Consider the following 17,096-nt stretch of genomic DNA (forward strand, 5'->3'; position numbering starts at 1 on the left):
ATGTGCCATTCTGGAGCACCTTTTCTGTACAAATCCACTGGTGAGATAAAGCTGGCTGTCACTTGTCAGGTACTTCACTACATACACCAAATTCCTTCCAACTTTCAAACTTTTTCTGTTTGGCTTCCTTTATTGGCTTATTTTCCAGTGTATTGGCAACTACTAAAATCTCTTGGTCATGAGGACTTATACTTCTACTGAGTTCTAGCTTGCTCCCCAGGTCTCATTTTCATTCAACTACGGTGTCTACTTACATTTCTGTCGTTTTCTTACTACTATGCGATTGTTCTCCCATATGAGCAGAACCTTGTTCATAAGCTTGTGATATTTTTTCTGGTGTTATGGCCACCTGCTGGTTCAGTGTGAACTGATACTACACTTTTTGGGTTTCCACATCTTCATGTTGTTTTGCAAATCTATAGAACTTGTCTTTTATCCTTCCTCCTGCACATTCAACCAGAGGTTTTTCCTACTCTCCCTATTATGGTGCCATCCTTCCACACACTAGTCCCTTTTGGCCTGTATGTTATCTTTGAGCCCACTTTGATTGCCATGTTGTACAATTACTACTTTCCCATTACACCCTTTATCTTGCCAAGCCCTTTCCACTCTTTTTGGCCTTCTCTTTCATAATATACCATGTCTCCTTGCTGGCATTTGCAGTGCTGCAAGGCTTGCCAAATTCTCTTTGAAACCTCAGCTTTAATGCGAGCTTTTCTGCCAGCATGCAAGGCATTCAAATGAGCAGAAAAAGTAGAACTAATGCTAGTCCCTTATAGAGAAGGGAGAAGCATCCGATAGCATGGAAGGCAATTTTAGATTTCTTCCATACACAACTGGTAAGGCCTTTTGCAATTTACAATCTAGTTATCAGCCAATATTTTATGTAGCATGTCATCTAATACTGCATGGTTTCTTTCACAAAGGCCATTACTAAACAGGTTCTCCGCTGCAGTGTGCATAACTACAATGATTAGATTTTCACACATATCTTGAATTTCATTAGTAAATTCCCTGCCATTATCTGTTAAGGGCTCCGCTGGTGTTCCTAATCCTGTTTCTACCCATTTCTCCATGACCTCATCAATAGTGGTCCTTTTGTCTTTACTATGGTTAGGCTAAATCTGGCTGCCATATCTATGAATTGTACGGTATAAATGCTCCCATCCTTGTTTCAAACTCCCAAATCCATTGCGACTGTGTCATTAAACTCCTGGCTAGTGGCAAGCTTACAACAGGATGCAGTGGAGTCTTGCGATATTTAATGCAGATTTCACATTGAGGAGTGATTTTTTTCAATAAGGTCATTGTATCCTTTATCAAGCACTTCGGCATGTCGAAGTAGCGTCTTCAGTTTCCGTGGTGCAGGATCTGCAAGCGGTCTGATAATTTCCAAATCATCTTCTTTTTGTTCACCAAATTCTTATTCTCAGTGGTTAACAAAATTTCATGCTTTCTTTTGATGAGAAATCTCTGGCTTTCTTACTGGAAGCCGCAATTGCCTGATTGAATAAAATGCAGATCCACACATTTCCCAAACACGATAGCTTGATTATTCTTCATATTGAGCTTCATTTGAGCCTTTTCATTTCAGATCGACTGAACAATAGTGGTATCTCGCTCGGCACCACATCAGATCAACAGATTGATCCCTGTCATCTCCTAACCTGGGAGTGGAGTTTTCATACTCCCGGACCTTCCACCGGTTTGTCTCATTGAGAGACCCCAGACAAAAGTTAAGCCAGTCCACACCACACACTGTAGAAATGCAACCACTGTCCAAAACTGCATGGTTGAAGGAATCAACCACCACTGAATTCAAACTCACAGCGACCAGTAGAACTCCATCATAGCAGTCATCATTTCCATCTTAGTTACAGATAAACCCATCTTGTGGATTATTTCAAAAACACAGTTCCTGTCCTATTGATTATTCAGAAACCCACCAGGGGCTGTCATGATTAATTATTAGATTAATCCATTGATCCTTGGGTTAAATTGAAAGAGTATAAAGAGAGAGAGGGGGCAGCGATGGAGAAGGTCCCCTTCATAAGCCTGCTCCAGGTCCGGTCAAGGTGGCCATCAACAGTCCAGGCAGTGGGTGTCAAGGGGAGTTGTCCGACAGACTGTCTGCTTCTCTATGGCAGTTATATTCGCAGCTGGGTGGATTTGGAGAGGAAATACGTAGTGACCATTGGTTTGCTGCAAGACTTCCATAGAACCATAGAAACTAGGAGCAGGAGAAGGTTATTTGGTCCTTCCAGTTTACTCCACTACTCAATATAATCATGGCAGATCCTCTATCTCAATGTCATCATCCCTGAAAATTACGTTTTAATTTGATTTTGTAAGATTTGTTTGATATTTTGTTTTAGTTACAGTGCCCCATCAGAAGCTGTCACACCTCCATTGTTTTGTTTCACTGGTCATTTGTTTTCTGATTATTGTTCTTCAAAAGAGCAGATAAAAAGAGACTTGGGAGATGGTGGCGAAGTGGCAATGTCACTTGACTAATAGTTCAGAAGACCAGGTTAATTCTCTGGGCTTATGAGTTCACATTCCAACAAATGATGTAATTTATATTTTCTAAACCCTTCTGCCTTCACCGAGGAACTCATTGATCATTGAAATACGTACTACGTAATCTACATTGTTTGATTATTGAGTCACAGTTATCTACTCCTCCCAGGCTTTATTCTGTAACAGGATAACACAATGGCTCCTCTTCCATGGCTACATTCACACTCTAGAGGTGTCTGTGGAGAAGGAGCATGTGGTGTCCACCAATGAGTTTGAGGCCTTCCTTGACCGGTGAGTGTCACTGGCTCTCAAGTGCATCAGCAGCTCCGGAAACAACAATATAATGTGATATATTAAGTTTCCTCTAAAGTTTTGACTTCTGTTACAGCAGCCCCTTAAGGTGTTGTTTTGTTAGTTTGTACATTAGTTTCTTCAAAGAAAATAAAGACTTTGTAGCTGCATGGCCTACTGAATATGGAGTCTGACTTCAGAGTGAATCATGATGTTACCGCAGGTGTTGAGGATTCGAGTCCAGCTATTGCTGTTCATGGGGGTTGGTTAACTTAGTTGGCTAGCTGGCCAGCATGCAGTTCCGATTAGTGTCAACAGGGTTCAATTCTTGTACCAACTGAGGAAGACTGGGGACCTTTCTCCTCACCCTGTCCTGAGAGTGGTATACAAGGGCAAACCGACAAAGAACACTGCCAAGAAAAACAGCCCAGGGTGAAGCATCAACAGAAAATGAGCCAAGAACCCGTCTTAAAGGACAGCACAAATAGAGTGGACTGACAGAAAGAGAAGCATCTGGGTTAATGTGTGTTGGTTAGGAAGGAAGCAAACATGCAAAGTATTGCATTCTGTAAATAATTATGGTATTAAGTAAACAACTGGCATTTGATTTCCTACTTCACTGACAAGGTTCAGGATGAATTAACAGGAACCACTTTTTACACATTGGCAGAACAGACTGCCATCCAGTATAGCAGGTGTTCCCAAATTGGGTCCTACAATCATTCCAGCTGGGGCTGGGGAAAAGCTGGGGTCAAGGGGTGGGGGAGAATGGGGGAGGGTGCTGGAAGAACCAGGGCGGGGGAACAAGAGAAGGCTGAAACTGTACTTTAAACATATAGAGAATATTGATATTTGGTATGTCAGACTAGAATTAGGTCGTACCAGCTGTGTCACCTTCCAGCTGCATTTTGCAGCATAAGCTACTGAAGGCTGTTTTGGCTCAGACCCAATTCATGTTTACACAGTATTTCTCAGGATCATGGTAACACCTGGAGCTTTAATAAATCACGTGACTGTAACTGGGGAGTAAGTTTCTCTCGCTGATTGAGATTTTCAGGGAGACTTTTATCCTTTATATTGACAGGAATTGAATCCTGGATCCTAATCAAGTCATAATCACAGTCATAGAAGTTTACAGCATGAAAACAAGCCCTTCGGCCCAACTTGTCCATTCTATCTTTTTTTAAAAACCCATAAGCAAGTCCCAATTGCCTGCATTTGGCTCACATCCCTCTATACCCATCTTACCCATGTAACTGTCTACAAGCCTTTTAAAAGACAAAATTGTACCCGTCTCTACTACTACCTCTGGCAGCTTGTTCCAGACACTCACCACCCTCTGTGTGAAAAAATTGCCCTCTAGATACTTTTGTATCTCTCCCCTTTCACCTTAAACCTATGCCCTCCCCTACCTTTGGGAAAAGATATTGACCATCTAGCTGATCTATGCCCCTCATTATTTTATAGACCTCTATATGATCACCCCTCAGTCTTCTAAGCCCCAGAGAAAAAAAGTCCCAGTCTATCCAGCTTCTCCTTATAACTCCAACTATCAAGTCCCAGTAGCATTCTAGAAAGTCTTTTCTGCACTCTTTCTAGTTTAATAATATCCTTTCTATAATAGGGTGACCAGAATTGTACATTGTATTCCAAGTGTGACCTTACAAATGTCTTATACAACTTCAAGAAGACTTCCCAACTCCTGTATTCAATGAAACGAAGCATGCTGAATGCCTTCTTCACAACTCTGTCCACCTCTGATTCCACTTTCAAGGAGCTATCCTAGATTTCTTTGTTCTGTAACTCTCCCAACACCCTCCCATTAACTGAATAAGTACTGCCCTGATTCAGTCTACCAAAATGCATCACCTCGCATTTATCTAAATTAAACCCTTCTGCCATTCGTCAGCCCACTGGCCCAATTGACCAAAATCCCGTTGCAATCTGAGATAACTTTCTACACTATCCACAATGCCATCAATCTTGGTGTCATCTGCAAACTTACTGAGCATGCCTCCTATATTCTCATACAAATCATTAATGTAAATGACAACTAACAGTGGGCCCAGCACTGATCCCTGAGGCACACCACTGGTCATAGGCCTCCAGTTTAAAAAACAACCCTCTGTAACCACCCTCTGGCTTCTGTCATCCAGCCAATTTTGTACCCATTTAGTTACCTCATCCTGGATCTCATGAGATTTAATCTTATGCAACAACCTACAATGTGGTACCTTGTCAAAGGCCTTGCTAAAATCCATGTAAACAACATCAACTGCATTGCTCTCATCTACCTCTTGGTTACCTTTTCAAAAAAACTCAAATTTGTGAGACATGATTTTCCACTCACAATGTCATGCTGACTCTCCCTAATCAGTCCTTGTGTCTCTAAATGCCTGTAGATCCTGTCTCAAAATACCTAACAACTTACCCATCACAGATGTGAGGCTCACTGGCCTGTGTTTCCCTGCAGCTCTTTGTAAACAAAGGCACAACATTTGCCATCCTCCAATTTTTAGGCACCTCACCTGTGACTATCGATGATTCAAATATCTCTGCTAGGGAACACACAATTTTCTCCCTAGCTTCCCACAATGTGCTGGGATACACTTCATCAGGACCTGGGGATTTATCTACCTTGACGCGCTTTAAGATTTCCAGCACTTCCTTCTCCGCAGGACATCATTATTTATTTCCCCACATTCCCTAATATTCATGCTTTACTCAACAGTAAATACTGATGAGAAATATTCATTTAGGATCTCACCCACCTTTTGTGGATTTGCACATCGATGACCTTGTTGATCTTTAAGAGGCCCTACTCTCTCCCTTGTTACTATTTTGCCCTTTATATATTTGTAGAAGCTCTTTGGATTCTCCTTTGCCTTATCTACCAAACCAATCTTGTGTCCCCTTTTTGCCCTCTTGATTTCTCTCTTAACTCTACTCCTACACCTGCTATATTCTTCAAGGGATTCACTTGATCCCAGATGCCTATGCATGTCATTAGTCTCCAGGGTCTCAATACCCTGAGTTATCCAAGGTTCCCTACCTCTGCCAGCCTTGCCCTTCACTCTAAGAGGAACATGCTTATCCTGAACCCTGTATGCAGAAGCGTCGTCTGTAGCAAGATTTGATGAGCGCTGGCTGCTCAGGTAAGAAACTATGTTGTCGTAAATTCATGGATTGAATTCAGAGAGATTTTTAAAAATAGCAATGCAACTGTTTCTTAGTTATAGATAACTGAGGCCTCAAAAATCTGCATAATTCCCCTTTCTTCTGCTGAAAGACTCCACCTTACTCAAATGCGGCCATTGTCAAATGGAAGGCCTCAGGCTTTTGGTAGGACCTGGCCTATGTGTGTTGAATGTGTGCCTTGCCAAAAATGTAAAAGAAGAGCTGAATTTACTTTTTAGCAGAGTTCCCTCCTCTGGGGACACCTTAAAATTGTTTCTTAAAGATGCAGTAAGTGTACTAGATGGTGCAGATGCTGCTAAAGGAATGCAAATTAGGGATCCTCTCACTGAATCCTGTGTATCCACTGGGATGATTGGTAAAAGCTCTTGGTGGGAGTGTCTTGGCCTGGCATTTACACTTGCCACACGTGCAAATTACAGCCTGTATCTGATCATGTAAATTTGAGGTGGACTGAAGCCAATATGAACTTCTCCATAGTTAGCTAAAAAATGGGTGTGAAAAGCTCCATTCCCCTTGCTCTTTAGGTGGCACACAATGCAGATTCATAGATAGCTCCACCAGGGAGCCTGAGATGGGTCGTTCTACATTCCAACAAATAATCGAGCTCCGACGGTGGGAAAGCCTGAGTGAACCTGTTGTAAACCTATGGCAAGTGGAGTGGTTAATAATATGTAAATATATTAAAGTCAGGTTCACACTCACTGTGGGCAAGGGGTAGCGAAATTCGAATATCGCAATCTTGCCAGCAAGTTCAAGACTACAAGTTTCATTGGAACTTGATCCCCTGCTGCCATTCCCACAGACGGAAAGTGCAGGTTCAAGATCACCCCCAATCTGGGGTTGTTTGCAGTCCCAACCCTGTTCACTGCAGCTGTGTAACTTTTTTAGCTGGTGAGTCAACGTGGATTTATAAAGGGTTGGGTACACCTGATGACTTTGAATTCTTTGAAGTGAAGTGGTGACAAAGACAGTGGAATGGGGAATGTCCATGGTTGTTATTTATATGGATATTCAGAAGGCATTTCATAAAGCCCTTCTTAGCCCTGTTAGCTAAAGTTAAAAATCATTGAATTGAAGGTAAGTTATTGACCTGCTCAGTACATTTGTTGAGCAACAGGAGACAGAGAATGTGACAACTAATGCACTTCAAGGATCTGTACAAGGTCCTTAACTATTCATGGTATTGATTAATGACTTAGATGACACAATAAGAATCTACATATCCAAGTCGTCAATGACACAAAGATAAGGCAGTATTGTTATCAACATAAATGGAAGTATAAATCTATTTGGACTGTAGTGTCCAAATAGATTTGGGTGTCCAGATAATTAAAAGTTCTGGTATAAAAATTATCATAAAAGCTAATTGATTGTTGGCCTTTATCTCTAGAAGACTGGAATTCAAGGGGATAGAAGTCACACCACGTCTATACAAAGTCTCAGTTAGACCACACCTGAAGTATTGTGAACTGTTCTGGGCATCACAGTTTGGAAAGATATTACGTCTTGGGGGAAAAATGCAATGAAGATTTATCAGAATTATACCAGGACACCAAGGATTCAATTATGACGATGCCAAAATCTATAGGGCTACTTGGGTTGTACTCTGTGGAACTTAAAAAGTAAAGGGGTGATTTCAGCAAATTTTCAAGAATTGAAGGAGAGCAGATAGGTTAGATAGCTGGTTCAGAATCAAAGATAGGTGGCAATCTAAAAATAAGAACCAGATCATTCAGGAATGAAATCAGGAAACATACACGCAAAAACCGGTAGAAATTTGTAACATTAATTGTTGCTTTTCTAAATGAAAAACTAGAACATTCGTAGGTCATTTGATCTATTCTGTTTTGTCAGCCAAAAAGGAGCTACCCAGTCTAATCTCACTTTTCAGCTCCTCGCCTGCAGCCCTGTAGATTATAGCATTCCAAGAGCATATCAAAGGATCCTTTTTAATGCAATGAGGGTTTCTGCCTCTATCACCCTTTCAGACAGTGAATTACATAACTCCACCTTTCTGAGTAAAAAACATTCTTTCCAATTGGTGTCATTCTACCAATTAGTTTAAATCTTCCTGCTGGCTGTTGACATTTCTGCAAAGGGAAATGGGTCCTTCTAATCCAAAGTACCCTGGCCCTTCATCATTTTATGCACATTAATAAAATCTCCCTTCAGCCTCCTCTGTTCCAAAGTAAACAGTCCTGGCCTATGCAATATTTCTTTGTAGCTAAAATTCTCCATTCCTGGCAATGTCTTTGTAAATCTCATATATACCTTCTCTAACATGATTAAATCCTTCCTATAATGTAGTGAACAGATATATGTGCAGTCCTCTAGCTGGGTTAAACTAGTGTTTTACACAGTATAACCTCCCTGCTCTTGTTTTCAATGCTTTGGCCTACAAGAAAATATCCTGTGTGCCTTCTTAACTTATCTGCTATCTTCAGGGATCTGTAGTTGTACAGTGCTAAATCTCTCTGCTCTTCCACCCTTCTCATCATATTCCCATATTCTCTTATTATGTTCCAAAATAATTACCTCACACTTCTCCAGACTGAATTCAAGTTGCCGCTTTTCTGCCCACCTGACGAGCCCATCAAGATCTATCTGCAGTCAACAGCTTTCTTCCTCACTATCAACCACACAGCCAATTTTCATATCATCTGCAGAGTTCTTAGTTATGGGCCCTACTTTACAACCTAAATCATTGATAAATACCTTAAAAAGCAAGGAATCCAGAATTGAGCTCTGCAGAAACTGACTGTAAATCTCTGCCAGTCACAATAAAATCATCGACTACAATCCATATTCCTGCCTTTGAGCCAATTTTGAAATCAAGGTTGGTAGCGTTCTTTCAAATAGGGCCCAGGTGAAGGCTGGGGTGAAGACACTTTATCTGAATGCACGAAGCATTCGGAACAAAGTGAATGAGCTGGTGGCGCAGATCAGCACAAATGGATATGATCTGGTGGCCATTACAGAGACGTGGTTGTAAGGTGACAGGGACTGGGAGCTGAATGTCCAGGGGTATCAAGTGTTTAGGAAGGATAGACGGGAGGAGAAAGGGGGGGGTGGGGTAGCTCTGCTGATTAAGGATAGTATCAGGGTGGTAGGAAGGGAAGATATAGGCACCAAAGAGCAGAATGTGGAATCATTGTGGGTGGAGATTAGGAACAGCAAGGGGAGGAAGACGCTGGTGGGTGTCGTCTATAGGCCCCCGAATAATGACCTGGAGGTGGGGCAGGCTATAAACGCGCAAATAAATGCGGCGTGCTGGAATGGAACAGCAATAATTATGGCGGATTTCAATCTCCATATTGATTGGTCGACCCATGTTGGACGCAGTGGGCTTGAGGAAGAGTTCTTGGAATGCTGCCGGGATAGTTTCCTTGAACAGTGTGTGTTGGAGCCGACGAGGGAGCGAGCGATCTTAGATCTGGTGTTATGTAATGAGGCAGGTAGAATTAGGGACCTTGTGGTGAAGGATCCTCTTGGGAAGAGTGATCATTGTATGGTGGAGTTTCTGATGCAGATGGAGGAGGAGAAAGTAGGATCCTGGGCCTGTGTCCTTTGTTTGAACAGGGGGGAGTACGATAAGATGAGAGGAATTGGCGAATGTTGATTGGGGGAGCAGATTGGAAGGTAGGTCTGCTGAGGAACAGTGGAGGATCTTTAAAGAGATCTCTCTTGGTGCTCAGCAGAAATTTATTCCGATGGTAAAAAAGGATCGTACGAGGAGAGATAATCAGCCATGGATAACGAAGGAGGTAAAGGAGAGTATTAATTCAAAAGCTGATGTGTTTAGAGTGGCTAAGAGTAGTGGGCAAGAAGAGGATTGGGAGAGGTTTAAATATCAACAAAGAATGATAAAGAAGTTGATAAAGAAGGGTAGGATAAACTATGAAGCTGGGTTGGCGCTTAATATAAAAAAAGGATACTAAGAGTTTTTATAAATATATAATAAGGAGAAGGCTGGCTCGGATGAATGTTGGACCCTTAGAGGATGAGAGGGGGGATTTAGTGGTGGGTGATGAGGAAATGGCTGAGGCCTTGAATAACTTTTTTGCTTCGGTCTTCACGGAGGAGGACACGAATAGTTTGCCGGGTGTTAACGATGGAAAGATGGTAGGAGTGGAGGGCCTGAATGAGATCATTGTTGCTAGAGAGGCAGTGCTCGACAGACTAGAGGGACTGATGGTGGACAAGTCCCCAGGTCTGGATGGAATGCATCCAAGGGTTCTGAAGGAAATGGCAGAGGTGATAGTGGATGCCTTGGTGATTATTTTCCAAACCTTGCTGGATTCCGGGGAAGTGCCGGAAGATTGGAAAATGGCTAATGTTACGCCACTGTTTAAAAAGGGTAGCAAGGAAAAATGCTTGAATCCGTAATCAAGGAGAAAATAGCGAGGCATCTTGAGGAGAATTGTTTGATAGAGCAGATGCAGCACGGTTTCGTTAAGGGGAAGTCGTGTGTGACGAATTTATTGGAATTCTATGAGGAGGTGTCTAGTGCAGTGGATAGAGGGGAACCGGTGGATGTGGTGTTTCTCGATTTTCAGAAGGCGTTTGATGAGGTGCCGCACAAACGGTTGTTACAGAAGGTTAGGGGGCATGGAGTTGGGGGTAGGGTGTTAGCGTGGATAGAGGATTGGCTGTCAAATAGGAGGCAGAGAGTGGGTGTCAATGGGTGCTATTCGGATTGGTGGTTGGTGACTAGTGGCGTGCCCCAGGGATCGGTGCTGGGGCCTCAGCTATTTACCATTTATATAGATACAAAGAACAAAGAACAACCCAGCACGGGAAACAGGCCCTTCGGCCCAACGAGCCCGCGCTGCCGCATCACCCTACACCTATTCTACCCTGCAGGTCTACGAATGGGACCCTACTCAGTCAGATTCAGGGAAGAAATAGTGTCAATTTGGTGGAAACCGATTAGCCTAAGAGCACATCTTTGGGGTGTGGGAGGAAACTGGAGCGCCCGGAGGAAACCCACGCAACCACAGGGAGAATGCGCAAACTCCCACAGACACAGGCCAAAATCCATGTATCTGCACAGCTAGCAGTGCTAGTCACTGAGCTGTTGTGGCGCCCGTCTATCGGTCCAGGATCAAGCACACACACCGACATGAAGTACTAGGCCACTCCTGGACTTCCAAGAGCAGCCCACGCACGACCCGCCGTGTGCATGCCCCTCGCTTGACACGAGGTGGACATCCACCTGTGGAATAAAGACAAAAAATATTAATCATACAGCCTGCCCTTCCGGTGTCTCCCGAGGTTTAACCCTATTTAATAGCCCCTACCATATCCCTCCATTCTCGTTTCACTCATGTGCCTATCTAACTGCATCTTAAACGAGTCCAACGTTCCTGCCTCCACCACCCTACTCGGTAGCGCATTCCAGACCCCCACAACTCTCTGCGTAAAGAACCTTCCTCTTACCTCCAAATTATACCTCCCCCCCCTCACCCTGAAGTGATGACCTCTTGTGTTCGTACCCAGTCTAGGGAGCAGTCTCTCACTATTAACTCTATCTATTCCCTTCAGTATCTTATATACTCTATCATGTCCCCTCTCAATCTCCGTCTTTCCAAGGAGAATAGCCCCAGTCTCTTCAATCTCTCCTCGTAACCCAGTCCCCCCATGCCAGGCAACATCCTGGTAAACCTCCTCTGCACCCTTTCCAGAGACTCCACGTCCTTCCGGTAATAAGGTGACCAGAACAGGACGCAGTACTCCAAATGCGGTCTAACCAACGTTCTGTATAACTGAAGCATTAGACGGCAGCTTTTATACTCTAAGCCCCTTCCTATAAAGGCTAACATCCCATAAGCCTTCCTAACAACGTTCTCCACTTGTGACGCAACCTTCATGGATTTGTGAACCTGCACTCCCAGGTCCCTCTGTACATCTATACTCCTAATCGGCCTACCTTTTATCACATAGCTCCTCTCTGCATTATTCCGTCCAAAATGCATCACCTCGCATTTGTCAGGATTAAATGCCATCTGCCACCTATCTGCCCACTGCACCAACCTATCTATATCCTGTTGTATCACCTGACAATCCAGTTCCGTACCCACCAACCCTGCCATCTTGGTGTCATCAGCAAACTTGCTGATCACACCACCTACGCCCTCTTCCAAGTCATTTATGTAGACTACAAAGAGGAGAGGTCCCAGTACCGAGCCCTGCGGCACACCACTGGTCACTGGCCTCCAGCCCGACAAGGTACCCTCCACAACTACCCTCTGTCTCCTATTTCCCAGCCAGTTCTCAATCCACCTAGCTACCTGGCCTCGTATCCCATGCGCCTTAACCTTTTCTACCAGCCTACCGTGAGGGACTTTGTCAAACGCCTTACTGAAATCCATATAGATGACATCAACGGCTCTCCCATCGTCAACCGTTTTTGTCACCTCCTCAAAAAATTCCACCAGATTCGTAAGGCAAGACCTCCCTCTAACAAAGCCATGTTGCGTATCCCTAATCAGATCGCAACGCTCCAAATGCTCATACATCCTACCCGTAAGTATTTTTTCCATTAACTTCCCTACCACCGACGTCAAACTCACCGGCCTATAATTCCCAGGGTTATCCCTACTACCTTTTTTGAACAACGGGACCACATTTGCTACCCTCCAGTCTTCTGGGACCTCACCTGTGTCCAAAGAAGAGACAAAGATGTGCGCCAGAGGCCCAGCAATTTCATCTTTCGCCTCCCTAAGCAGCCTGGGATAAATACCATCAGGCCCCGGAGCTTTATCCGTCCTTACGCTACCCAAAAGCCCTAGCACTTCCTCTCTTGTAATAACTATATCCTGCAACTGAACCTCCGCTCCCTCCAAGAGACCGCACGATTCCGAACCCCTCTCCTTCGTGAATACCGACGCAAAGTATTCATTCAGGAGCTCCCCCATTCCCTCCGACTCAATACACAACTCTCCACTCTTGTCCCTAAGAGGACCAATTTTCCCTCTAACTACTCTCTTGCCTCTAATATAGGAATAAAATGCCTTAGGATTATCCTTAATCCTACCAGCCAAAGCCATCTCATGCCCTCTCTTCGCCCTTCTAATTCCCCTTTTTAGCTCCCTCCTACTCTCTCTATATTCCTCCAGCGCACTCTCCGTACCCATTTGTTTTGACCTAACATACGCCTCCCTCTTCTTCCTGACCAAGTCTTCAATATCCCCCGTAATCCACGGATCTCTAATCCTACCTTTCCCATCCTTTCGCTTAACCGGAACATACCTCCCCTGCAACCATTTCATTTTGTCCCTAAAAGCCTCCCACTTGCCAACCGTGGACTTGCCAGCTAACAGTCCCTCCCAGTCAGTTTGCTGCAGCTCCCTCCTAATCCTGCCATAGCTCGCCTTTCCCCAGTTCAGCACATTCCCGTTTGGACGGCACTCGTCCCTTTCCATTTTTATCCTAAAGTAGACGGACTTGTGGTCACTGTTCGCCACATGTTCGCCTACCTCTACCTCACCCACCTGCCCCGGCTCGTTTCCCAACACTAAATCCAGTATAGCCCCTCCCCTAGTCGGGCAAGTTACATACTGTTCTAGCGACCCTTCCATAACACATTTCACAAACTCCTCTCCCTCCGTACCCCCAGCTATAGGCCCCCTCCAATTCACTCCGGGAAAATTAAAATCACCCACTACAACCACTCTATTCTTCCTGCACCTGTCCAAAATGCCCCTGCAAATTCCCTCCTCCACTGACTTTGGGCTGTTGGGTGGCCTATAGTACACCCCTAGCAATGTGATCTCTCCCTTTTTATTCCTCAACTCCACCCACAGCGACTCAATCCCTATCTCTTCCATATCGCCCTCCCTCTGCACTACTGTGATGTTTTCCTTGACTAACAGTGCCACCCCTCCACCTCTCTTCAACCCTCCTCTGTCACACCTAAAACACCTGTACCCAGGAACATTCAGCTGCCAGTCCTGCCCTTCCCGTAACCACGTCTCCGTTACAGCCACCACATCCAACTGCCTCACAAACATCAAGGCCCTAAGCTCATCCGTTTTCCCTGCCACACTCCTAGCATTGAAACAGACACAGTTCAACCCACAAGCGTCCCTTGGAACCACCTTCTCCCTTATAATTTTCCTTTCACCCGTCTCTCTCCCAGCCACCTCCCCACCCCCCCTCCCTATTAGTTTAAATCATTCCTGAACACCCCAGCTAACCTCCCTGCTAAGACACTAGTCCCCCTCCCGTTCAAATCCTCCCCACCCCTCCTGTACAGTTGCCTTTCTCTCCTAAACACCTCCCAGTGATCCACATAAGTAAACCCCTCTACCCTACACCAGTCCCTCAACCATGCATTCAACTGCATGATCTCGTCATTCTTAGCCCTGCTCATACTGGGCAGCAACCCAGACAGTGCCACCCGAGAGGTCCTGCTCTTTAGTTTGGCCCCCAACTCCCTAAATTGCCTACAGACCTCTCCCCTACTCCTCCTTCCTATATCCCCCTCCCCTACGTGTACTATGACCTCTGCCTGGGTCCCCTCCCCTTTCAAAATTCCCTCTACCCTTTCCATTATATCTTTTACCCCTGCTCCAGGGAGGCAGACCACCATCCCGGAGTCGCGCCCTTGCCCACAGAACCTCCTATCAATCCCTCGGACCCTCCCATCCCCTACCACTATCACCTTACCAGCCCCCTTCCGTCCCTCTAAGTCAGTCTCCCCTTCCTTCCTATTTTTCTGTGCCCCTGCCGACGAACCTTGGGGGGCCTCCGGGGAGGCCGGGGGACCCTGACTACTCTTCTTCTTCCTCTTTCCCCTCCTAACAGTCGTCCATCCTCCCTTCTCTTCAGCCCTTGAGACCTCCTTCTGCTCATGGTTCCCAGCCATTATCTCCTCGTTCTCCCTGACTAGAAACGCATCTTCCAGTCGCCCCTCGAGTTGCCTGACCCGGGCCCTCAATCGCTGCAGTTCTAAACATTTACTGCAGATGTGGACCTTGGGGACACGTGACACCACCAGGAACTCCCACATGTGGCACCGGACGCAACTTACATTCCTCCCTATATTCCCTACCATGTCCCAACCTCCTGTAAGTGCCCAAGGCAGAAATCTGTCACTCACCTTCTCCAAGCCTACTCTCCCCTAAGCCCAGCGAGCCAAAGCCCTTCTCACTCAGTTCCCACTCACTCCACTGCCCGCTCCCGACGCTGCCCGCTCTATGCTGCTACCCCTATTTTATACCCCCCGCTCCCCCTTAACGACAATCCCCTGGCCTAACTTCCGGTACGGAAGTAAACTACACTCTAACAAGCCCCGAGAACCGGAAGTAGAGGAAAAAAGCGGTTTTTACTTTAAATCAGTCACTCACCACAGCCACAGCCACCAGGTTCAATGCTCCGGAGAACAATGAGAACATAGATGATCTGGAGGAGGGAGCCGAGTGTTAGGTGTCGATGACACAAAGATTGGTGGAACGGCAAATTGTGTGGAGGGTGTGGAAAGTCTGCAGAAGGATCTAGATAGGCTGAGCGAGTGGGCGAGGACCTGGCAGATGGAATACAATGTTGGCAAGTGTGAGGTTATCCACTTTGGTAGGAATAATGGTAGGAAGGACTACTTACCGGGCGAAAAGCTGCAGCATGCTATGGTGCAGAGGGACCTGGGGGTCCTTGTGCATGAGTCGCAAAAACTCAGCCTACAGGTGCAGCAGGTGGTCAGGAAGGCTAATGGGATGCTGGCCTTCATAGCGAGGGGGATTGAATATAAAAGTAGGGAGGTCTTGCTGCAACTATACAGGGCACTGGTGAGGCCGCAGCTGGAGTACTGAGTGCAGTTTTGGTCGCCGCACTTGCGCAAGGATATTTTGGCCTTGGAGGGAGTGCAGAGGAGGTTCACTAGGCTGATGCCGGAGTTGAGCTATGAGGAGAGGCTGAATCAACTGGGCTTGTACTTGTTACAGTTTAGAAGGATGAGGGGAGATCTCACTGAGACGTATAAGATGATGAAAGGGATGGATAGGGTAGAGGTGGAGAGGTTCTTCCCGCTCAGAAAGGACAGCAGGACTAGAGGGCACAGCCTCAAGATAAGGGGGGGCAGTTTAGAACAGAAGTGAGGAGGAACTTCTTCACTCAAAGGGTGGTGAATCTCTGGAATTCTCTGCCCGTTGAAGTGGTTGAGGCTACCTCACTAAATATATTTAAGATGTGGGTAAATAGGTTTTTGGTAGGCAAGGGGATTAAGGGTTATGGGGAGAAAGCGGGAAAGTGGAACTGAGCCACTTCATCAGCCATGATCTTGTTGAATGGTGGGGCAGGCTCGAGGGGCTAGATGGCCTACTCCTACTCCTGCTCCTATTTCTTATGTTCTTATGTTCAAGTAGCCACTTTCCCTTGGATCCCAACTTTCACTTTTGTGAGCTGTCTGTCCCAAGGGACCATTTCAAAGGCCTTGTTAAAATCCATGTAGACTACATTAAATGCACTACCTTCATCAACACGTCTGGTCACCTTCCCATAATAGATCCTTAGAATCTCTATAGTGCAGAAAGAGACCATTCAGCCTATTGAGCCTGCACCGACAATCCCATCCAGGCCTTATTGCCGTAACTCACTGTTTACCCTGCTAAATCAGTGTAGTTCTTTACACAAGACTTCACTTAACAAATCATTGCTGTTTGTCCTTAATTAATCTGTTTCTAAACGATGATTTATACCGTCCCTCAGAATTTCTCCAACAATTTGTCCACCATCAGGTTTAGGTTTAATTACCTAGACTAGCTCCCTTTCTGAACAATGGTAAAATGTGAGCTCTCCTCCAGTCCTCTGTCACCATATCTGTAGCCCGAGTGTTTGGGAAAATGTGTGCTCAGAGTCTCCACAATTTCTTCCCTTCCTTATTTCAGCACCCTGTCCTACAATTCTTGCAAGTCTAGAGATTTATCCACTTTCAAGGATGCTAACCCTCTTAATGGTTCCTTCCTCATTATGTTAATACCATCCAATACTCCACACTCCTCCTTAATTACATGGTCTCTTTAACTAGAAAATTTTCCTCTTTTGTATCCATCATCCTGCCCACCCTCTCTAACTGACCAGGTTGAGATGCT

General features: G+C 45.2%; 1 protein-coding gene across 1 annotated transcript in view; it reads left to right on the forward strand.

The window, feature by feature from the left end:
• Nucleotides 1-17,096, forward strand: part of LOC145353449 (putative 2-ketogluconate reductase) — a 70,805-nt gene that overhangs the window by 12,316 nt on the left and 41,393 nt on the right. The window lies entirely within an intron of this gene.

Source organism: Carcharhinus amblyrhynchos, chromosome 2, assembly GCF_965287045.1.
Source record: "Carcharhinus amblyrhynchos chromosome 2, sCarAmb.v2.hapA, whole genome shotgun sequence".
NCBI classification, from domain to species: Eukaryota; Metazoa; Chordata; class Chondrichthyes; order Carcharhiniformes; family Carcharhinidae; genus Carcharhinus; species Carcharhinus amblyrhynchos.